Consider the following 25,731-nt stretch of genomic DNA (forward strand, 5'->3'; position numbering starts at 1 on the left):
AATTAAGGGTCGCCAGCTGGGAAGCCACTTTAGCTTGAGCCCCCTCAGCTGATGGATCTTGAAGGGTATCTCCGAGCTCTTTAAGGAGATCCCTCTGAAGCCCGGTAAAATGGCATAAGTAATTCAGTGACCTCATGGAAAAGGTCGCTGAAGCAAACATTCGCTTCCCATATCTGTCCATGGTCCTAGACTCCTTGTTAGGGGGATAGACAGATGAAGAAGTTTCCGCTAACTCCTTTTTCGTGGCTGCTGCTACCACCATGGCATCAACAGGAACACCTTTTGAAAGGAATTGCTTAACTTGGTGTGCTGTAATGAATTTACCAGGTCTCCTCGGAGTTGGTTCCACTGTATCCGGAGCTGACCAAGCCTTCTGAGCCACTACTGCCATAAGTGGATCGAAAGGCGGAGAAACCCAGGAGGTGGAAGGTCAGGAACCAAATGTATCCAGGAATACAGACTCATCCTCGGTTGGGGCTAAGGGATTCCAGTTCCCCCTCTGCTTAAGCATTTCGAGGATGTCCGAAAAGGAAACATCTTCAGAGGGGGATCTCGGGGACCCTTTCGAGTCATCTAAGTCTGTATCAGAAGTGACAGACTCAGGGGAGTCAATGTGCTTCCTCTTGCACTTCTTCCTACAAGGGGGCTCCTATGAATGGACAGGGGAGGCTTCAGAAGAGGAAATACCCAATGGGGTGCCCTGGAGCGCCGGTTCCCATGCTTGGGGTCTGGAGGAGGAGCAGAGGTTGGCACAGGCACTATAGGGGACGGAGCTGATGGGGCTGATAGTGGAGCTGACTCAGTGGCCAGCACACTCCTCATGACATCGAAGGCATTCCTGCCACGATGCAGAGAAGGCTCCGGTTCTGAGGAAATCAGAATCCTTCTCCGCACCGAGGGAGACGGCTCCGAGGTCGATGTAGGAGCCGAGCTCACCTGCGTCGAAGCTCCGAGAGAGAGAATGGGGTCGGACAAGAGTCCAATGCCACTCGCCCCCTGGAGCCGACGAGGGAGTCCCAGCACCCAGATACCTCGATGGACGGCACCATCAAGTGAATTGGAGCCAACGACGGAACTGAAGGAGAAAGAGTTATCGGAGCCGACGGTTCCACTACTCGAACCCCAACGAACTCCGCCTCCGAGCTCAATGGAGTTGGAGGAGGAACATCGATAGAAGTGGACGGAGCCGACACCTGTTGAGGAGGGCTGGACAACATCTTGGCAAGTGCCTGCGACTTAAGCAACCTACTGACCACTCTCTCCACGTTGTGATCCAAGAGCCTAGAGGATCGAGAGGAGTGAGATGATCTGTGACTGTGCTCGCTCTAAAGCAGGGGAGACCGAGGAGCTGAATGAATCGATTCCAGAGAGGGTGACCTGAGCCTCTTGTGGCTCCGCGATGGCTTTGAAGTTTTGGATGGAGCCGACGGGGAGGCAGTCTTATCGGTTCCAGCCGGAACCAAAGTAGCAGGTATAGTCTGAACCAAAGACAGCTCCACACTTGGAGCCGATGATTTAGACAATTTTGGGGATTTCACAGGCTGAGTCTTGGCCGGTGAATCCTGGGGCTTTAAAAGGCCCCTAAGAATAAGCTTATTCTTACGCTCCTGCAGAACTCTTGGACTAAATGCATAGCAGATAGAACAAGAGTTCTGCAGGTGCACAGCACCTAAGCAGTAGACGCAAGAAGTGTGCCCATCTGTCAGAGACATTTTCTGACAGCATGAGTCACACTTCTTGAACCCAGACACCTTGGATTCTTTAGACATCCTGAAACCAAAAGGACAACAATAGCTAATAACCAAAATACAGTCTACAGAAAAAACACAGACAGTACAGTATAATACAGACTCAAACGGCTGGCCTAACAAAAAGGTATAAGGAAAGCCTCTAACCTAAACGGCTAACCTGACAAGAAAAGGATAAGTAGGGAGCGGGGTAGAACTCTCTAATTAAAACAAGTTCTAAGAGTGGGAGGAAGGACTACAAAAAATACATTCAACTACCACAACAAGTATAAAACTAAAAGTTAAGAATACCCTACAAAGAAAAAAAATTATTTCACAGAAAAAAGTTATATAATAAAGTCAATACAAGCCTGAGCCAGAAAAATGACACCTCGCAGCTGAAGCAGCAAACGAGATCTGGGTAGCTAGCGCTAGGCATCATGGGATAAGGGGAGCCTCGAGCCAGTAAACAGCTCTCGAGCTATAGAAGATGGCCATGTGACATTGTTCAATCTCGCCATTTGTTCTTACACGTGGGTAGCATCCCAAGCACCCAGACCCTGGTTGGCTCACGGGAGTACATTCTTGACAACAGTGGAACCAAAGGAAGCTCTGTCCCTGGAGGCCCTGTCCACTTTGTAATGAGTGATACATGTATGTGGTTTTGGCCAAGTGGCTGCTGCACAAATGGTGTGCAAAGGCAAATGAGCTGCGTGAGCTATGGATGTGGATACAGCCCTAGTGGAATGAGCTTTCACCTTGTATTCTAAGGTCTGATTAGTTGAAGAGTATACAAACATTATGCAATCTGATAACCATTTAGACAAGGTAACTTTAGACACAGATAGCCCTTTTTTGTTATCAGCGTAGGAGACAAAAATTTGTTCAGATTTTCTAAAATCCTTTGTTCTGTCCAACTGTCTGTGGACATCAAGTTTATGCAGCATATACTCCATTTTGTTAGAATGATGTCTGAAAAAAGTGGGCAGCTCAACAGACTGATTCAGATTAGTTTCGGAGCAGACCTTTGGAAGAAAAGAGGGATTTGTCCTGAGAGATACTCTATCAGGAAAAAATACCAAGTAAGGGGGCCTAATAGAAAGAGCTTGAAGTTCAGAAACTCTACGAGCTGAAGTGATAGCCACCAAAAATAATGTTTTCCATGATATGAATTTCAAGGGGCAAGAGGATGCAGGCTCAAAGGGTGGAAGCATCAACTGAGATAATATTAAATTTAGGTTCCATGGTGCAACTGGTGATCTGATGGGTGGCCTTAGGTGATGAGTCCCTTTCAAAAAAGCTTTACATAATCTGTGTGACATAAGATTAGATCCTTCAATCCCCAAGTGAAAATTAGATATAGTGGCCAACTGAACTCTAACAGTGGCCGCTGCAGCACCTTCCTGAAAAAATCATTGTGAGAAATTCCAGAACCATATCAAGAGGGGCAACATATGGATCAATATCGTGTTGAGAGGCCCAGTACACAAAATGTTTCCATTTACTACTGTACAGTTTCCTAGTGGAGACCTTATGAGAGGAAACCAGAAAATGTTGAACTTCGGAAGAAAGATTATATGACCTGGCTAGGTTGGGAAGTGGAGCAGCCAAGCTGTCAGTTTGAGGGACTGAAGAGAGGGGTGAAGAACTCCTGATGAACGCATCAGAAGGTCTGGCACTGGGTCCAGAAACCAAGGTTCTTCCAGTTGATATTGGTGAAGAAAGGGGAACCATATCTGCCAAAGCCAAAAGGGGGCTATCAGAATAACTGTCCTTCCCAAGCCCTTTGCTTTCATCAAGAATCTGGGAATCAGTGGGGTTGGAGGAAAGGCATACAGGAGACCCGAGGGCCAATCGTGCACAAGTGAATCCCTGGGACTGTCCCCCGGTGGAGGGTTGAGGGCAAAGTAGCTTCTGCATTTGGCATTCATCGGAGATGCAAAAAGGTCGCAGCAAGGCTGGCCCCATCTGCAGAATATCCTTTCCGCCACATTTTGTTTGAGGGACCACTCATGGGGGTAACAGAATCGCTCTGCTCAGTTTGTCCGCTATCACATTGGATTTCCCCGGGATGTGCGTTGCTAATAGAAAGCGCCCGGTGGACACAGCCCACTTCCAAATCCTAAAAGCTTCTCGGCATAAGGGGTAAGATTTGGTTCCCCCCTGTTTGTTGATGTACCAGGCTACCGACATGTTGTCTGTCTGAATCGCAATCGTCCCCTGAAGTAGAGAGTCGTGAAAGTGCTGCAACGCTAAAAGCACTGCTCTCAACTCTAGGACGTTGATGTACAAATGACATTCTATCTCTGACCAGGTGCCTTGGGCAGTCTTTCCCTGAAAAAGTCCCCCCACCCTATTGGGGAAGCATCCATGGTCACCGTGGCTACTGGAGGGGGTAATACAAACGGTCAACCTACTGTCACCTGGTGGCTGTTCAACCACCAGAGAAGGTCTCTTTTGCAAGCATCCATCAATAGAATCTTGAATGACATCAGAAGCTCTTGGTAGGACCACTGGGTGAAAAGCAACCATTGGAGTATCCGCATGTGCATTTGGCCCACAGGTACTGCTATGAGGGAAGCTGCCATTGTGCCTAAGAGTTTTAACACCTGAGAAGCAGGTACTTTCTTTTCTTGTAGCAAGCATGACACCTGATTTCTTAGGGAGGTGACTCTTTCTAGAGGTAATTTGACCAGGGCGATGGTAATAAAGCAGATTTTTCAAAATTATGGTTATTCCTAACTGAGAAAAGAGATTGATCGTATGATCCCTGGACTGGATGAGCTGATGCCTGGTGGTGGCGGATAGGAGCCAGTCATCCAGATACGGAAACACCCGGAATCCTAGATGCCTCAGGTGAGCCGTAACCATAGCCATACATTTGGTGAGCACTCTGGAGGCTGTAGTGAGGCCAAAGGGCAGAGCTCAAAATTGGTAATGACTGGCCCCCAGCTGGAAACGCAAGTGATCTCTGGATGGTCTGGCCATTTTGAAGTGGTAGTACGCATCCTTGAGATCTAAAGAGCACATCCAATCACCCATTCCCAGGAATGGGAGTATCAATTGAAGCATGACCATCCAGAACTTCTCCTTCTTTACAAATGTATTGAGTTTGCTGAGGTCTAAAATGAGCCTCCAGTCCCCTGCTTTCTTTGGAACTAAAAAGAACCTGGAGTAAGTTCCAGATCCTATCTGGTCCGGCGGGACTGGCTAGATGACTCTTTTCTAGCAGGTTTTGAATTTCTGTGACTGCTTGATTCCTCAGACTGGGTGGAACATCTGGGATTCTTTTTGTGGGTGACGGTGGTTCTACAAAGGGAATGAGGTAACCTCTGGTAATTATGTTTTGTACACAAGAATCTGATGTAATTCCTAGCCAGGCATCTGGGTACAAAGCCAAGCGACCCCCGACTGCCTCCAGAGTAGGACAGTCGGGCCTCCTCTCACGAGAGCTGATAGGGCTTGCCAAAAAACTGCTTCCTGTCACCCTGGTTCTGCGGACCCCCTCTGCCGCCAAAGCGGCGTTTTCCATTATTGCCCCCTCTTCTGCCCCTGAAGGAGGGTTTACTACATGTGTTCCAGAAAGTTCCTTGGGATTTCCGGAACCACATTTTTCCACCTCTTTGCCCTTTGGGGTACGGTCTAGTAGGGGTGGAAAAACGGACTCCTACGGCAGATAGAGTCCTTCCTTCCTGCTCATAACTAGTGAGGGTCTCCTTGACTTTAGGCCCAAACAATAAAGAGCCATCAAATGGGGTAATGACAAAAGAAGACTTGAAGGCTTCCGCAAAGGAGCACAAGCGCATCCAGGACTCTCTCTGCAGAGCAATTGCTGAACCTGCTGCTCAACTCGATCCCTCGGCTGCATAGGAAATGGGCTGCATGGATGAGTTGACTATGGAATTAAGGGTAGAAAGCTGGGCTGTAACCTTTTCCAAAATAGCCTCATTTGTGTTACCCTTTAGAGTATCTCCAAGTTCTTGAAGGAGATCTTGTTGAAGGCGGGTAAAATGGGTCAAGTAGTTAAGCAATCTCATGGCAAATGTCACAGAACTAAAAATGCGTTTCCCGTATCTGTCCATTGTCCTGGAATCCTTATTAGGAGGATGGACAGTAGCAGAAGTCTCTGACAGCTCTTTCTTGGTGGCCGCCGCCATCACCATGGCATCAACAGGGACTCCTTTGGTGAGGAACGATTTCTCTTGAGGGGCAGTGATGAATTTATTGGGCCTCTGAGGGACTGGTTCCATGGTGTCAGGGGACTCCCACGCCCTTCGAGCGACCAGATCCATTAGTTTGTTGAAGGGCGGAGTAACCCAGCAGGTGGAGGGCTGAGACCCAAAGGCCTTCAGGAGCACAGACTCATCCTCAGTAGGGTGAATGGACTGCAAGTCACCCCTCTGCTTAAGTATTTCTAGGATGTCCGCAAAGGAGACATCCTCTGAGGGGGACTGTGGGGACCCTTCCGATTCCTCTAAGTCGGTCTCTGATGTCAAGGATTCCTGAGGGGAATCCAAATGCCTCCTCTTGCAGAGTCTCTTTCTGTGAACTTCATGTGTGGGGGCAGCCGCTGAAGTTTCAGTAGAGCAGGGGTCACCCAAAGGGGATACCTGAGGCTCTGGGTCTCGTCCCTTAGTAGGTGCTTTAGACGAAGAGGCAGAACTCGGCATCTTCCAGGGAGGAAGAGGAGAGACCTGTAGTGTGAGTCCGAACAGACAACACCCTCCTCATGGCATCAAAGGCCCCGGAGTCTCGGCCCGAGGAAGCCACCACTTTCAAAGAAGATGGGGGCCTCGCAGGTGCCGAAGCCAAGGGCTCCGAACCAGAGGACGGAGCCGAGCTCACCTGCACCGAAGCCCCAAGGGGAAGTGTCAGAACCGACACATTGGTTCTACTCTCCCCCCCGGAACCGATGAGAGAGTGTCGGATCCGAGACTCTTCAGACGGCACTGAAGAGGTCAGGGTGGGTGGAACCGAAGTCACTGGAACAGGACTCGGCTCCACGGGTTCCACAACCATCAGATCTTCTGCCTCCAGCTCCGAAGGCCTGGGTAGGCTCAGAGGAGTAGTAGTCACATAGGAACCGGTGACCGAACCTTAACAGAGGTGCTCGGAGCCGAAGACTTAGGCTCCGAGGACACTCGAGATGACTTCGACCCTTTCAAAGACTTGGAGGTCTGGTCTGACTTGTCCAAAGCTTCTTGAAACTCAGGTGTTAAGAGACCTCGATCAATAAGTTTCCTACGTCTCTCTAACAGAACTCTGCCACTAAAAGAGTGGCAGATGGAGCAATCCTCCTGCAAATGGAGAGGTCCCAAACAATACACACAGAAAATGTGGTTATCTGTTATTGACATTTTTTGTCCACAGTCACATCTTTTAAATCCGGACTTCTGCTTTTGGTCAGCCATCATGTCCATAGTGTAAGCACAATTAACAGATCCCTGGTAATTTCAAGTACAATAGTACTATCCAACACAAAAAATAGAAACACCAAGAAAGACAATTATCAGAGTCCTGATAATATAAGTACAACAGTAAAATCCAATAATAAGCAACAACAATTAACAAACTAGTCAAAAAGGGATAGGAAGAAATTTAGATTCATGCACAGCTATAGCAAAGGATGAAACCAACTGAAGAGAGAGCAAGGCCCAGAGCAACCCACTCCAATAAACACACTGAAAAGGGCAAAGCCTTAAAAAAAAGATAGTATGACAAGGGATATTGGTAGAAAAACAGATATATCTAAATAAAAAGTAAACTTAGCTGTAGAAAACTTCTTAATAAACTTTCACTGGCTCGAGCACACTGAAGACTTGTGATCCATTGCAGCGACAAACTAGATCTGAGGGTTAGTCAGAGAGCATCATGGGATAGGTGCTGTGCCTCGAGCTACTGAAAGATCTTGAGCTTGGAAAGCGGCAGACTCAGAGCCGATGGATCAGGTCCGTATCCACGTGTAAGAACAAACAGTGAGATTGAACAACTTCACATCACCAGTTAACAACTTAGAACAGACAGCGGTAACTAAAAACCTGCAAAGGTAAAGTAACAGACTTTTTTTTTACAGAAAAGAAGCAAAACACCCTTTGTCGGGAAAGGATAAAAAAGGGGGTAGGAAAGGTCTCCCAACTATGGTAGCATCAAATGCACTAACTTGTGTACAAAGGGAAGAAAACGGTAGCAGAAAAAAAATCTAAGAAATATAATAAAGTCTGTAAGAGAGACAGAGATTTAAACACTAGCATTTACAGACATTTAAAGAGATTTTACTTAGCTTAATCAAAATGCTAGAGAGAGAGAAGCACTTCACCATATCTAGTTGCAAAACTGGCAAACAAGATCTAAGGGAAGCTAACATGGTGCATTATGGGTAGGAAAGGAGCTCAAGAGTTTGTTGATCACCATGAGCTAGAGTAACGGCCATGTCAGACACTGAAAAATGAATGAAAATTGAAAACATCAGATTCAAGGTTGCAGAAGCATACATTTTTTTCCATACCCATACTTTTCAGTAATTTTCCCATCTTTGTTAGAGTAGGATCGGAAATAACCAAACGTTTAGTAGCAGTAAGATTAAAGCTATAGCTGCTGGGTTAGGTTTCAGAAGAGTGTATAAAAACGTAAAAGACTATGAAACTTTATGTCTGCCTTTTTAGGCTGCTGGAGTGGCTGGTTGTCTGGCTGATGGAGCTGCTAGCTGGTCGGTGGGAGAAGCAGCTGATTGGATGAATGACTGGATGGATGGCTGAATGAATGGATGCCTGGCAGTATGGATGGATGGCTGCATGAATGGCTGGCTGGCTGGCTGAATGAATGAATGGCTAGCTGGATGGATGGCTGGCTGCATGAATGGATGGCTGGATGAATGAATGGATGGCTGGCTGCATGAATGGATGGCTGGCTGCATGAATGAATGGATGGCTGGCTGCATGAATGAATGAATGTCTGGCTGGCTGCATGAATGAATGCTGGCTGGCTGCATGAATGGATGGCTGGATGGCTGCATGAATGGATGGATGGCTGGCTGCATAAATGGATGGATGGCTGGCTGCATGAATGAATGGATTGCTGGCTGCATGAATGGATGGATGGGTGCATGAATGGATGGATGGATGGCTGCATGAATGAATGAATGAATGGATGGCTGGATGGATGGATGGATGGCTCATTAGAAAAAAAAAATCTTGGTTGTTTTTTTTTTTGGCTGTAGAAGCACTTAAAACAAAGCGTTCCTACAGCCGCGATCTTTGCAGGGCTCTTCCTGCCCCAATCCTCATCCCTTTCATGAATTGCAGCACGAATTAAAGCACCCGGACATAACAGGCCACTTTGCCTGCAGGTCCAGGTAGGTGACGTAACTAAATTGCCATGGAAAAGCCGGAAGTAATTGCGGCTTTTCCACGGCAATTCAGTGTGACTGAAAAGCGGGACTTTTCAAGTCCCGCTACTTTGCACAGTGGGCAACGGGATGAGGCAGCTCAACCCATGAGTGTCCCGCTGACAATGGGATGGGTGGCAACCTTAGCTGGCTGACTATCAAAAAAAATTGCAGGCAGTAAAATACACATCCTCCAAATCTGACAGAACTGGAGGAATGGGTGAAGGTTCTGGAAAATCCTTCTGTAACAGCTCATAGTATTTTCTGAGGGACTGAGAAACCTCAGTGTTCTCTTACTGAAAACACTGGTGTGTTCTGGAAATAGTCTTTGAGAAAGAGAAGCCCACACATTGAGAATCAGAAACTGAATTCTCCTCTGAGTGTGAAACAGAAAACTGAGAAGAAAACCCTGCATCTATTCCTTCATCTTCCTGCTCAGATTCAGAGTCTTGAATCTTCTCAGGAAAAAATAATCCCTCTTTTTTTTTAACCAGAAACCACCTTATAGGATGGCTCAGTAGCCTGTATTAAATCCTGAGCCAGACTACTAAACTACTTCTTTGTAAGGAAATTTGATGAGGAATAGATATATGTTTAGTTTTCTTAGAAAAATGTGGCCAACAGTATTATTAATGGCAGCAGCAACAGTTTCCTCAGGGAGGGTCACAACATACTATCCAAACAGGGAAATCTTCCCTGTTCCTTCTCCCAAGATCAACAAGACTGTCTCTCCCTTGCCCACTAAGGGGACTTCAACAGCCGCAGAGGATCCAGCTAACCCCAAGTCCATAGTGGTTGCAGGTGATACACCAGAGGTATCCAGGATAAAAGATGAGTGATCTGAGGAATGAGCTGTAGCCAAAAAAGAGTTGTGGTAGCAAAGGCTGTTTGCTTTACTTCTTCTTTTTGGATCTGGAAAAAGAAACAACTGTGGGACTGGTAGTTTGTTCCATGGTCAACCCAAAATGGTATCTCTTTGCCTGGGAAACCAAGCAGCAAGAGCAGATTAAATTTAAAGTCTTTAAAAATCACTTTGTACACATAAAAACACCGTAAGAAACAATTTAAAAGACTTTGTTGGTCACAAAAAGTAAAATACAGATAATTTATCCACTTAAAATATTTTTCAAATAACAACTTTTAAACTGACAGGGAAAAAGTGCACTCCTGTTTAAAAGTACAGTTAAGTTTCATAACAGTCCAGTAAAACACAATGTCCTAGCTTAAAAATAACTTTCCTAGACAGCAAAGTATAATACAACAATTTTTAATGTGGAACGTTTTTCCACAAAGGGAACTAAACCATCCAGCAAAGAAACAGCACAAGCCAATCGTCAATCATCAAAAAGCCTGCAAAAGAGTGCTCTCTTTAACAGCAGGACAGCTCTGAAGGGCTTGGCACCCCAACCGGTCTTTTTAGTCAGCTCACCTCAAGCTGACTGATGGTTTAGGTGCGTGGAAGGTGCCCTGAACCTTTATTGGCACAATATAACCCATATAGCTAATGTTACTGCAGCACTGATCAATATGATGAACATCTAAAGTTGCATGCAGCTAAGCTGTAGTAGAAAATTATTTTTATAACTGAGTTTCTTTTAAATGACTGCACATTAACAATTGTTAGATCTGTTTTAAACTATTCTTGTTAACTATTTCCATGCAGTTATTGGTATTTAAAGATGCAAGCATTCACAATTTTTTACTTAAATGTGTATAAACCTTTTTGAGCTTGGACTGGCTGAACCAATTTTGTGTCAAGTGCTTATGGGTATAAATTTTGTGAACATGACATATCCAATTAGTTCTGAGGAAGTCCATTTTGGGACAAAAGTGCTAAACTTTACAAGAAAGGCAATCTGAAGTGCAATGATTATTATTCTTGGGATAGGGCAGGTGTTTTTGGTTTTCAGCATAGTAAAGGAATTTTTATTACTAAAGTAGTACTGCTGCCATTTTCTAACTGAAATAATGCCTGATGAACAAACAAGAAACAATGGATAGGATTCGGCAACAAATAGCGCAATGTGAAAGTCAAAATCATGTGTTGGATGTCAGCCAGGTGGGGAATGTAACATGATAGGCAGTTTCACAAGCTCTAAAATACTGTGCGTGACAAAAAGAGGTATTGCCAGCACAGCTAGCTGGAATTTTGTAAATAGTAATACGTCATTTGTGAATATCAAACTAATTTATATAAGATGCTTGTGTTACAAATGTATTATTTTTTTTAAAAATGTATTATGTATTTTTTTTTTTTTCGCCTGAACCTCCTTGTGTTCTGGCTGTGCTTCTCAAACATTTTGGAATTATACAGTATATTTCAGAGCATTTATTATAACTGTAATTAGCCTTAATATTGCTACAACTCAAGTGCTCTAGGTTGCACTGCATCTGAAGTGTTTGTGTGTTTTAGCTGCTTTTCTGTATATATAGACTTTTCTGTTTCTTTTACTAAATAAGCTCTGTATTGCATTTCTGCCTGTATTTCTGAGTTTTTTTTGCACTGTTAAAGTTTGTTTTTGCTTAGTTTAATTGGTAGGCTACACACTCAAGTGCGCTAGCCGAATTAAAGCATTTACTGTGTTTCTGTACCTAATTTCTGCTACTTTGTAAAAAAAAAAAAAAAAATTCCTTGTTTCCCGCCTTTACTGAACTAGAATAGTCCAGTCTTCAGGTATTGCTGATCTCTGGGCTGTGTCATAGTTCCTGTGTTGCCCATATCCTTATTTGGATAGGAGGAAGCTTCTTTGTTTACCAGTGAGAGTGGGGAGCTCTGAGCAGCCTATCTGTCCCTTGAGGAGTGGTTCCAGCCCAGTGACCTGTAGCTTATGGGCCGTTTTGGGCCATTTCCTATCTCTTTCTAACCCCCTGCTTTAAAGCCAGCTTTAGTGCACTTTTGCGCTTGTAATTTAAAGTTTGTCCTGTTTTTTGCATTTACCTGTTGAGGCTACACACTCAAGTACGCTAGCCTGTATCACATATTTACTGCATTTTCCTGCTATTTGTTGAAAAAAAGAAAAACAAAAAAAAAAATTATTATCCTTGTTTCCCGTCTTTCCTAACCTAGAGTAGTCCAAATACAGGCTTTGCTGTATTCTGGACTTTTGGAAAGTTCCTGTGTTGCCATTTCCTTTCTTGGATTAAGGGAGGCTTCTTTGTTCACCAGTGGCAGTGGGGAGCTTAGAGCAGCCTATCTATCCCTGGAGGAGTGTTCCCAGCACAAGAATCTGGTAGTCTACTGGCCATTTTGGGCCAATTTCTAGCTCTTTCAAATCCCCCTGTATAAAACCCGCTTTGGCAAGGTTTTTGCGCTTGTTACTACTCAGCCAAGCTCCTTGTGGTCCTGCAGAGTGGTGCTAGCAGCAGAGAGGCTAAAAGAGTGACTGCTAACCTGATAAGTGTTTTTTCTTGCTACTACCTGGGCGACTGTCCGATCTAGCTAAACTGCAAATATTTCTGCTTCTTGAACTATTTTAAACTGCTTAAAGTTGTTTTTGCACCTGCACTTTTTAAGTTTGTCCTGTTTGTTGCATTTACCTGTTGAGGCTACACACTCAAGTGTGCTAGCCTGTGTTACATATTTACTGCATTTTCCTGCTATTTGTTGAAAAAAAAAAAAAAAAATTATCCTTGTTTCCCGTCTTTCCTGACCTAGAGTAGTCCAAATACAGGCTTTGCTGTACTCTGGACTTTTGGAAAGTTCCTGTGTTGTCCATTTCCTTTCTTGGATAGAGGGAGGTTTCTTTGTTCACCAGTGGCAGTGGGGAACTTAGAGCAGCCTATCTATCTCTGGAGGAGTGTTCCCAGCACAAGAATCTGGTAGTCTATTGGCCATTTTGGGCCAATTTCTAGCTCTTTCAAATCCCCCTGTATAAAACCCGCTTTGGCGAGGTTTTTGCGCTTGTTACTACTCAGCCAAGCTCCTTGTGGTCCTGCAGAGTGGTGCTAGCAGCAGAGAGGCTAAAAGAGCGACTGCTAACCTGATAAAAGTGTTTTTTCCTGCTACTACCTGGGCGACTGTCCGATCTAGCTAAACTGCAAATATTTCTGCTTCTTGAACTGTTTTAAACTGTCTAAAGTTGTTTTGCACCTGCACTTTTAAAGTTTGTCCTGTTTGTTGCATTTACTTGTTGAGGCTACACACTCAAGTGCGCTAGCCTGTGTTACATATTTATTGCAATTTCCTGCTGTTTGTTGCAAAAAAAAAAAAAAAGTTATCCTTGTTTCCCATCTTTCCTGACCTAGAGTAGTCCAAATACAGGCTTTGCTGTATTCTGGACTTTTGGAAAGTTCCTGTGTTGCCATTTCCTTTCTTGGATAGAGGGAGGCTTCTTTGTTCACCAGTGGCAGTGGGGAGCTTGGAGCAGGCTATCTGTCCCTGGAGGAGTGTTCCCAGCACAGGAATCTCGTAGTCTGTTGGCTGTTTTGGGCCAATTTCTAGATCTTTCAAGTCCGCCTGTATAAAACCCGCTGTAGCGCGGCTTTGCGTGATTTTGTGCATAGCGCTTCATCGAGCAGCACCGCTTATTTGGGTTTGACCCTTGGAACTGATCTAGTTCTCATAATAAACACCCTATTCCTATGCTAAAGCCTAGCACTTGCTCACTAAAGCAATTATATAAGTCAGCACTAAAAAAATTAAAAGCACTACACCGTCACAAACTCCCCTTGAGTAACTTGTTCCCCATTGGCCCTTTTTTTCAATTATAAAGGAATTCCCAATACTATTCTAGCATGTCCAAAGGTCAGTTGTCAATCTCCTCTCCGGTCCAGCTGGTGAACCTGGGAATCTTGAGGCAATGTTACAACTGCCTAATGTACACAGACAACCCTCTCCTCCTCCCAACAAATTCCAACACATGTGAGAGATGCAACCATATAGCCAAACTGGAGGCTAAGCTCTCTCAACTCAGTACTGGCGTAACCAGTCAGGAGGAGAAGGAAACCACACTCACTACAATTCCAGTCTCACATAGACCTACCACGACAGCAAACCAAACACATAAACACACAAAACATACTTGGAGGCTCAAAATAAAAATCTGCCTAAGCAGCAGAGACCTCCAAAGCAGACACCCAAGCAACCGCTACCCCAAAACAAAACACATGCAACACATAGCTCACAAAGCCAGTGTGCCGAACAGTCACAGCCCTTAAGGCTAAACAACACACCTGATACACTTGTAATAGGTGACTCTATCATCAGGCACACTGGCGTCCGCTCACCAGGCTGAACAAGGAGAAGGTCACGGTGAGCTGCCTATCGGGTGCTAGGATCCGCCACATAACACAAGCACTCAGGTCACTCCAAGGCAAGTACAAATATGACTCAGTCATTGTCCAGGCTGGTGTGAATGACCTGAGACGCACTCCCTGGACTACATGAAAAGAGACATAGAGGAGCTCTCTGGGCATGTAGCCCAGGCCGGTATGACCCTGACCTTGAGTAGCATCTTACCCTCACCAAGAATGATGCCACAGTATGAAGACAAGATTATCAATTTCAACAATTGGCTTAAGTATTGGTGTCATTCAAAGGGGATCCAATGCCTGTCAGCCTGGGATGACATGCTCGACAAGCCACGATGCTTCGCTAGGGACGGCTTGCACCTGTCACCCCTGGGCTTTCGGATATTGGCAAAGGCTCTTGCTACCCCCATAGTGCCTTTTTTAGGCAAGGCTCAAAAGACAAATCCACCTCCATAGGTATCACAAGGGATAAGAAACTAAGAGTAATGCTACTCAATGCCAGAAGTCTAAACCTCAAGATGCACGCACTGAAACTCTCCTTAGCATGGAGAACATCGATATCTGTGCAGTAACAGAAACCTGGTTCAAGGCTCTCGAGAGCACCCCAGCACTACCAGGTTATACCTCATACCATGCTTTTCGGCCCAAAACTTGGACCGAACCACAAAAGGAGGGAGTATCAATATTCACAAAGATACCCACACCTCCAGGTTGGTGGCACAGCACGAAGCATCAGAGACTATCCATGTGCAACTAACAGTGGGTAAAACTGCCTTCCAGTTTATAGCCTGCTACAGACCACCCTCCCAAACCCAGGAACCCCACTCGGCCTTCCTGAGAACACTGGAAAATATGAAGGTTTCTCCAAACACCATTATATTGGGTGACTTCAACTACCCAACCATAGACTGGGAGCATTACTCTAGCTCCAACACCCTAGCCCAAAGGTTCCTAGAATTTATAAACTCAAATGCTATGGAACAACTTGTTACCACTTCCACAAGAGGGGAAAACATACTGGACCTGATCATCACCAACATGGGGACTCTATGCTCCAGACCAGAAGTGTATCCCTCACTGGTAAGATCAGACCATAAACTAATCTCACTGGATATTCACATCCCGACCCCACCCCATGCCCAGAAAACCACAGTGAAAAACTTCTCTAAAGCAAATTTCACTCTCCTCAAAACCGAGGTGGAATCCTTCAAAGCCCCTGGGCCTCTGGATATCTGCCCAGACCACAAAATCCTTTATAAACGCATTCTATGAACACCTTCAGGAATGCATGGATCATGCAATCCCAAATAAAACCAAGACCCAATCCTCCAAAGGCAGACGTCCTGTCTGGTGGACCCCAGCCATAAACAAACTATACAATAGAAGGAGGAAGCTACTACATGACAGAGCAAAATCCCAAAAAGGGAAGGCATCTCTGATCAGTATTAGCAAAAAACTACGGGCACTCATAAAATCGTCTAAGGCCAGCTTCGAGAGAAAAATTGCACAGGACACTAAGGATAATCACAAGGCTTTCTTTAGTTATGTTAGGAACCTGGGTGGGAATTCCCAGATATGCTCAGAATTAGTCCAAAATGACAAAAAATACACCGAACCCACAGACATTGCCAACATCCTAGCTGACAGGTTCAGCGCAAACTTCTCCCCCCCACCAAAAGGGCTAATATCTATCCCAGCAGAGTGCTGCTCCCCTGACATCTCAGATGCTCAGGTAAGAGCTGCCCTCTCCAAAGCAAGAAACACAGCATCAAATGGGACCAGACGGTGTCCCGGGCTGCGTCCTACATGAACTCCAAGAAGAGCTAAACCCAAACCTAAAACTACTGTTCAATCTCAGCCTTACTACAGAATATGTACCCAAAGAGTGGCGTACAGCAACAGTGGTCCCTCTCCACAAAGGTGGTGCCTCAACGGATCCTGGAAACTATCGCCCCATAAGTCTCACTAGCTTGGTCTGCAAAGCTATGGAAAGGATCATCATGGACCTTATAAATAAAGATATTGGGGACCTACAGATACTGGATCCTACCCAGTTCGGCTTTGTTAAGGGCAGATCCTGCCTCTTAAACCTGGTCAATTTCTTTGAAACAGTCACCAAGGCCGTTGACAAGGGGAAGGTGGTCCACACAGCCTACCTGGACCTCGCAAAAGCCTTCGATACAATACCCCACTCGGGCATTATAGATAAGCTCACCAGCTTAAATATAAACCCCTATGTCACTAGATGGGTTGCAAACTGGCTCAAGGACAGAACCCACATGGTTAGAATAGCTGGAGCCATGTCAGACTCCAAACCAGTTACAAGTGGCGTCCCACAAGGCTCAGTCTTGGGACCTCTCTTGTTCGGTATATATTTCTCGGAGGTACAGGCCAACATAGAAGGACTGTGGCTGACCAAGTTCTCAGATGACTGCAAACTGGGCACCATAATAGACTCTCCAGCTGACACAAGCATCCTCCAAAAGGGCCTCATAGAAACAGACAACTGGTGCCAGAGCCATGGCCTCAAGCTAAACGCCAAAAAGTGTATAGTCATCCCCTTTGGCAAAAACAAAGTGCCCACAAATTACCACATAGGTGGTAATCCATTAAGTACAGAAGAAGTAATTAGGGACCTGGGGACCCAAGTTGATAGCAATCTCTCATTTGACAACCACGTGGCCAAAGTGGTTAGAAAAACATTTTATATAGCCCACCTAATCATGAAGGGATTCACATCTAGATCAGGGAGGTCATCGTGCCTCTTTACTCATCCCTCATCAGGCCCATAATTGAGTACAATGCCCCTTTGGGATGTACCTTACCAGACACCTGCAACAACTGCAAAGACCCCAAAAGTACCTCACCAAGAGGATCAAGGCGCTCAAACAGATGACGATGCTGCCCGGTTAAAGAAACTCCAGCTCTACTCAGTGGCATACCGCCTGCTCAGAGGCGATCTGTGCCTGACTTATAAAGCCATGTCCAACCCGGAATTAATGGACATGCTGCACCTCAGAAAATCCAAATCCCATCGAGCTACGCGCTCGAGGGACTTAAACCTCAGCACTGAAATAAATAGGACATGCTGGAGGGACAGATTCATAACCCAGAGGCTCTCTTCACTCTGGAATAAAATCCCAGTCCAGGTTAGGCAGAGTCCCTCATTGACTCTCTTCAAGAGGAATCTTGATGAGTGGATGGGAGATCGTAGGTTTACCCCGGGTATCACTTCTGTGTCACTGTTAGACAGAAGCGCAGTATACTAACCTCGAAAAAGGGCATAGCAAAATTAATTTAAAATGGGTGGCGAAAGCCATACACACTCTGGCTAGGCTTATAAATGCCCTAGGGCAGATAGCCTAGTATGAACCTATGAACCTATGAACCTAAGAACTGTATGTCATGTGTATATCAAACTGCTCTGTACAGATGTTTGTGTTGAAAAGGTATTTGTGAAGTCCTTGTGTTTAAAATGTAATCACAGTGTGCCCTACTTAAAAAGAACAGAAATGTACATGCACTATTGTAGCTGTTTAAATGTATCTGTTTTAACAGAGGAAACGGGAGGGTTAACCTCAGTCCAGCAAATTATAGAAAAATATTTGAAATTAAATTACTTTATAGACTAGGCCATAAAGTTTTCAATGCAGCTAGAGACAAAAAGCCTGTACTAGGAAGCTTTATGTATTGTATTTGGCGTGAACTAATTGCTATATTGGGAGCATGAAGGAATGTAATTGTTTTATGACTTCCAGCATCTGCCAAAGATCTGAGCAAAAGCCCTTGTCTGTACATTTTTACAGGTAGATGCTAAATGCTGCCAGCTGCTAACAACGGAGGGTTTTGAATGGGAACTAGAAATCAGATGACCAGAAATGATGTCATTATGCAAGCTATCCCTGCAGTAATATTTTAAATTTTATTTTCAGTAATCTCTTAGTGAGACAGAGCATTCTGCATTCTGTCTTGGATCTGACAACAAGAACCATTCACAACATCTGCTTTGCTCTATAGTGAGTAAGTTTCTAGGAAACAGTATAATTCTCTTAGATTCAGTCAGGAATATAATGATGCTTAGTTTAGATATGTTTCTTTACTTGTGCGAGCCTGTACTGTAATGCTATTTTAAATATTTCCTGTGGTTTTGAACTCTGATGTCACTGTGAATACATATTTGGTATTGTCCTGCTTTTTTATTATTTATTATTAAATATACTTAAACCTTTTATTGTGGCTGATCTGTGTAGAGATATTTGAGTTTTGAGAGTACTTGCATATTTATTTGGTGACACTGTGTGGGCCACTCCTAGTAACCTTGCTCTTGGTCAAACTATCATCTGTATTAGTATTAATATTACACAGTAAAATTGAACACGTTTAAGGGCCCTAATAGCTGATAAGGAGTGACTGCTGGCAGTGGTAACTACCTTATAGTTTGTCCACAAGAGGGCATAGCGAGTAAACCTGTGCCAGTTTTTCCCACGTGTGTGTGTGTGTGTGTGTGTGTGTGTGTGTGTGTGTGTGTGTGTGTGTGTGTGTAACTCAAACCTCAAAGAGTGAGTTTGTCAGCTACTTGGGCAGGGACACAAAGCACTGCTTGGACAGAGAGGGTGCTGGAGGTCTTGGCTTGGTCACTCAGCTGAGATCTTAACACTATAGTTGTGACAATGGGGAATCTTATTGGGGATCTGCAGAATGAGGAAGAAACCAGTCCAGACTGACTGTGGTCTCTGTGTGCTCTTAAGGGAAACTGCACTTGATGCAGAGAGCTGCATCTGGAAATACTGTGTGTGTACTTGTTATCCTCTCAGTGAATGTCCACCCACAGGTGCCAGTGGCGAGGAGTGAGACTCCTTGACTACTGATCCAGATGCGGGTAGTCACATAGTAATTGGCAGTGGTGGGATCACCACACCACATACTGGGATTCAGTGGTGTGGATATTGAACTCATGCAGTTTGTAAACAGTGGTCGCTAAAGAAGGTGTTTGTACTCTCAAGCAGCCACACTGTAGACATTCAGAGTTTCATATCACAACAGTTGTATTTATTTTTTGTTAGCTTACTAAACCAGGGAGAGCAGGCAAGGATGTCAGCAGAGAATTATGGCATGCTGACAAGCAGCCAGTAGGCTGAGATGTGCCAAGTCAAATGACTGGTGCATGCCAACCTGACTAAAGCAGAATTGATTGCAGCCTTAACCACAGCTGCAGCATAGACCAGCAACCAGGAAGACAATCAGACTGGCCTTGGGGATGTACAGCTCTCACAAAATGGACAGTTCAACCTTTCCTCAGAGAAATTAAAAATCCATCTGGAGTTAAAGAGACATGAAATGGAGGTCAAACATTTGGAAATAGAATCAGCAGAGAGACTACAGAATTTGCAGGCTAAAGAAAACGAGAGACTGAGACATTTGGAGGCTGAAGAAAATGAGAGGCAGAGGCAATATGAAAAGGAGATTCTGACTTTTCGCCAGGGTCATGGAGGTAATGGGGAAGGGATTAACTGAACCCCAGAAGCAATAAAGGTCAGTAAGTTTCTTCCACAATTTACAGAGGGTGATAATTTTGATACTGATTGCTTAAATTATAATACAGTTAAAAATTGTTTATTAGAGTGTTTAAGTTAATGCCTGAACCTTATATAAAAGAGTTTTGTGCGCATAGACGCAAGGCAGATAAAAGCGTGTGTGATTATATTGCTGAGTTAAGCACTTATTTTCATAGATGGGTGAGTGGGTGTCAGATCACAATTTTGAATGCCTGGCAGACCTTTTGGTGAGGGACCAAGCCCTTAGCACTTTGTCTGATGACATGAGAATCTGGTTGGCAGATGGAGAATGCAACACCACAGATGAGTTGGGGAAAAAGAGAGACCTATACCTAGCAAGCAGAGCATCACTGCATAGGAAAGGGATACACAGTGCTGCACATGGGTATAAGGGAATCCATGGTGGGCAGCCTAAACCCACCAACAGAGTCCGCTAGTAACAAGGGAAGCCACTAGCTTAGGTACATGGCCAGGATCAATGGTTAAATGCTTTAAATGTAACCAGTGGGGTGAAGTAGCATATAGATGTCCATGGAGGCAAGGTAGGGAACAAAAGGTGGGGGAGCAGTCATGTGGGAATAACAGAATGCCAGTGGTAAGTTATCTGGAGACAAGGGTACCAAACTACCACAAGAGGTTATATCATATCTTAGTAGATGGGAAACAGGCTACTGCTAAGATAGACACAGCCTCTGACATAACCATTGTGAAGTCTGCAATGATTAAAGAGGAGCACTACTTGCTTGGGCAGTCTACCTCAGTCAGAGCTTTAGGAGGGACCCCAATCCAATTACCTTTGGCTAAGGTTCACCTTGGTTGGGATGGTGGAAAAGGAAGGAAGCAAGTAGGTGTGTTTGAGAATACCTCTGCAGATATCCTGATAGGGAATGATTCTGATAATGCATAATTTGTGCGCATGCAGTGATACATAGTCAAGCCTGGAAACAGGCATGTGGATCTGGTAGTCTTGAGGGGACCCAGACAGACTACATACTTAAAGCCGGGACTGGTGAGATGTTTACTTCAGAGAGGGTGCTAATCTGTAGCAATGAGACTGAAGGTGAGCCACAGCTGCTGGTGGGTACTGATGTTTCCTTGTACAGAGTGACTGCAAGGGCAGAGGTGAGTAGTAGTACCCAGGCTGACAGTGAGGCACCACTGTCAGAGAATACCAGACTTCCTGTGGAAGGGGAGCTGGAGAAGATTACAAAGAGAGAGTTGAGACAGGCTCAGTTCTCAGACCCTACATTACAAGGCTTGAGGGAGGTAGCTAGGGAGGCACATGACTCTCAAGGAAAGGGGGAATCTTTACACTGGGACAAAAGGTTACTGTATAGAGAGTGGACCCCAGAGGGAGGGCTAGAGAGTGAGAGAATACAGCAGTTGGTAGGGCCCAAAGCCTATCATCTGACACTTCTAGCCATAGCCCATGACATTCCCGTTGCAGGGCATATGGGCATAAAGCACACCAAAAGACATATTATGCAGAACTTTTATTGGCCTAGGCTTTCCAGGGATGTAACAGGGTACTGCAGGATTTGTGAGCAGTGCCAAAAAGTAGGCAAGGCAGGAGACAAGGTCAAAGCTCAATGATGCCTCTGGCTATGACTAAGAAGCCACTTCAGAGGGTATCCTAGTGGTAGAATATTATGCTACCAGATACCCTAAGGCAGTGGCTCTGTCCTCCATCGAGGCAGAAAAGGTGGCAAATGCTTTGTTAGAGACTTTCTGCAGGGTATGTTTCTCAAAAGGATTACTGATTGACAGAGGTGCCAATTTCATGTCAGACCTGCTGGTTTGCCTGTGGAAGCATTGTGGGATGAAGCACCTAAAGACCACTCCCTACCATCCCCAGACTAATGGTGTTGTGTAGAGGATGAACTCTACACTAGTGACCATGCTATGGGCATTTGCAGACTAGTTTAAGAGGGAGTGGGACAAATATGTCCCCCAACTGTTGTTTGCTTACCGAGACGTGCCCTAGGAATCCACAGGCTTTTCACCCTTTGAGTTGCTGTCTGGGCAGAGGGTGAGAAGACCTCTAGATTTGATTCTCGATGAGTGGGAGAGTGACTGTGAATCCCTAAAAGGAGTCTGTTGTGGCACATGTCCTAAACCTCAGAACAAGGCTCAGGGAACTCATGTGCTTGGCCCAGGAGAACCTGGCAGAAGCCCAACAGCAAAAAAAGGTCTGCTATGACAGGAATGCTTGAGCCAGATAGTATACTGCGGGACAGCAGGTTATGGTTCTCATTCCTGTCAGACACAACAAGCTGTAGGCAGCTTGAGAGGAACCCTTCAAATGGTAAGGAAGGTCAGTGAAGCCTAGGGTTGCAAGCATATGATATAACAATGCAAAACTGTAATGAGGTCAGCAATGCCATGGCAGCTGGGATCTCAAAACAGGGTATGGGGTAATGTATTTCCAGAGAGGCTCATGTCTCTCAAGCAACGTTTCTCAAGGGTCAGTTGAAAAACTAGCTTGAGTCTTTGAAGGGGAAAGAAGAGTGACAAAAGGAGGTACTGCCAGCACAGCTAGCTGGAATTTTGTAAATAACTGTATGTCATTTCTGAATATCAAACTAATTTATATAAGATGCTTGTGTTACACATGTATTAAAACTGTATGCCATGTGCATGTCAAACTGCTCTGTACAGATGTTTGTGTCGAAAAGTTATTTGTAAAGTGCTTGCTTTTAAAATGTAACCACAGTGTGCCCTACAGGAAGAGAACAAAAATGTACATGCACTATTGTAACTGTTTAAATGTATCTGTTTTAATATAGGAAACTGGAAGGTTAACCTCAGTCTAGCAAACTTTAGAGAAATATTTGAAAGGAAATTACTTTATAGGATAAGCCATAAAGTTTAAAATGCAGCTAGAGACACAAAGTCTGTACTAGGACGCTTTCTGTAGTGTCTTTGGAGTGAACTAATTGGAACTTTGGAAGCATGAAGGAATGCAATTATTTTATGACATCCAGCATCTGCCAAAGATATGAGCAAAAGCCCTTGTCTGTATATTTTTACAGGCAGATGCTAAATGCTGCCAGTTGCCAGCAATAGGGGGTTTTGCCTGGGAACTAAAAATTAAATTAGTAGAAATGATGTCATTCTGCAAGCTGTCCCAGCAGTAATATTTTAGCTATTATTTTGAGAAGATTCTTAGTGAGACAGAGCATTCTGCATTCTGTCTTGGACCTGACAACAAGAACCATTCACCACATCTGTCTTGCTCTATAGTAAGTAAGTTTCTAGGGAACAGTATAATTCTCTTAAAATTAGTCAGTAATATAGTGAAAACTATTTTATTTTTCTTTATTTGTATCAGCCTGAACTGCAATGTTATTTTAAATATTTCCTGTGGTTTTGAACTCTGATGTCACTGTCAATATATAGTTAGTATTGTCTTCTTTTAGTATTTAATATTAAATATATTTAAACCTTTCATTATGGCTGCTCTGTGTAGAGATGTTGGGAGTTTTGAGAGTACTTTCATATTTACTAGGCAACACTGTATGGCCCACTCCTAATAGCCTTGCTCTTGGCCAAACTACCATTTGTATTAGTATTAATATTACACAGTAAAATTGGACACCCTTTGTTAAGGGCCCTAAAGTACCTGATGAGTGACTGGTGGCAGTGATAACTGCCTCATAGTCAGGGCAGAAGGGGGCATAGCTAGTAAACCTGTGCCAGCCTTTTTCAGGTATGTGTGTATGTGTGTGTGTGTGTGTGTGTGTGTGTGTGTGTGTGTGTGTGTGTGTGTGTGTGTGTCAGCTACTTGGGCAGGGACACAAAGCACTGGTTGGACAGACAGGGTGCTGGAGGTCTTGACTTGGCCACTCAGCTAAGATCTCAACTCTATAGCTGTGCCAGAGGGGAGTCTTACTGGGGATCTGGAAAAAGAGGGAGAAACAAGCCCTGGACTGACCGTGGTCTCTGTGTGCTCTTAAGGGAAACTGCACTTGATGCAGAGAGATGCATCTAGAAATACTGTGTGTGTCTACCTGTTATCCTCCCAGTGAACGTCCACCCACAGGTGCCAGTGGTGAGGCTTCTTGATTACTGGTCCAATGGAGGGGTCATCACACTATGGGTGACAAAGCCAGCATATAAGTGTATAATGAGTTGGGAATATGTAAGATAAGGGTGATGGCAAATGGAAATAATGGTAAATACTATGACAGGATGATTTAGAAATGCATAAAAATTGCACCATTAGCCTGAGTGAATCTGTATCCCCATAAAATCCTGGTGAATGGAGGCACAGACTGTGGTAAAATGTTATAATCGGTAGCAACAGTCGCAAGTGAGCATATCATCATCCCCTGTATCAGAGAACGATCCAACCACGGATAACATTTCATCCCCTCCATGACACAGAGAGTGGATCACTACTGTGTGGACACCATGCAGGAGCTGGTACAGATGTATCGCCCTCATGGGATGCAATGAATACCCATTTCTGTGCACAACAAGTATGTGTACCACTGACAGTCCTAGCTACAGAGACCTTCCAGTGACCAGCTGGAGACATGGTAAGTATATCCCAGGTATCCGTCTCATGGATACACCAGTTTCGTATTCCATGCACATGGAAAAGCATATGTGGTTACCGTGTATCACAAAAGAGAGAAATAACAACCAGTGGGCATTTTATGAAATAGCCCATTTCCCTGAAGTACTGGGTGCCACAGACTGCACCCACACTTCCATCAAGACCCCACCTGAGACACAGGGACAATGGTATATCAGCCATAAAGGATACCACACTATCAAGTACTAGGTGGACTGCAAAGCCTAGGGAATACACAACATACAGTATGTCATTGTGCCACTCAGGCAGTACCCATGATTCCCTCATCCGGCACGCATGCAACTTATATCAACAATTTGAGCTGGATGACTTCCCCCATAGACATATTATTTTCAGTGCTAGATATGCTCTGGAGCCATGGCTTATGACACTGAAACAGAGCCCACAGAGGATGGTAGAGAATGAATGTAATACTGTGCTTTTGCAGACCTAAAACATAACTGAATATGTATTCAGATTGATGAAGGCCCAGTTCCACTGTTCAGATGCCTGTGGTGGTATTCTGTTGTATACTCCAGAAAAACACAAGATATTTGCTGTGTCACACTACATTTCAGCATGCAATCAGATAAAGCAGGGCACTGAACCCAGGGGAGAAAATGTGCTGGAGTCAGCAGTGGAGGAGGTGCCTGTAAATGAATTTGCGGAGGACCTGTCTGCAGTAGATGACCATGGAAGGCAGAGTTGGACTCTGAATGCCATGTCACTGGTTAGAAGGTACCAGCTAGTTCATAACTATGTGTCAAGTTAGACATAAAAAAGAGTAATGATGATGCATGCTATAGTACAAAAAGGCTGGGGTATATTGTGTAGGAGTTATCCATGCTGTGCATCAGACACAGGTTACTCTAGTAACAGAGCACTGAGAACATGGTGCAATTGTTATCATATACAACAGGCAGGGAAACCACAGTGACACAAGTTGACAATAGGCAATGTGTGGATGGGGAGGTCATGACCTGGTGAGTGTGAACTAAGGAGATTGTACAGGGCGGGGTTTGTGTCTCCAGTGAGATGTACATAGGTAGAGGTAGGAGGTGGTGGTGGTGGTGGTGGTGTTTCGTTTGATGTGTGTGTGTGTGTGTGTGTGTGTGTGTGTGTGTGTGTGTGTGTGTGTGTGTGTGTGTGTGTGTGTGTGTGTGTTTGTGTGTGTGTGACAACACAACTTCTGCAGAAGTCACTGCACTGTGCATGTACCCATGTCACAGGTCCAGG

This window comes from Protopterus annectens, chromosome 7.part0, assembly GCF_019279795.1.
Source record: "Protopterus annectens isolate FY-2018-M chromosome 7.part0, PAN1.0, whole genome shotgun sequence".
In the NCBI taxonomy this organism is placed as follows: Eukaryota; Metazoa; Chordata; order Ceratodontiformes; family Protopteridae; genus Protopterus; species Protopterus annectens.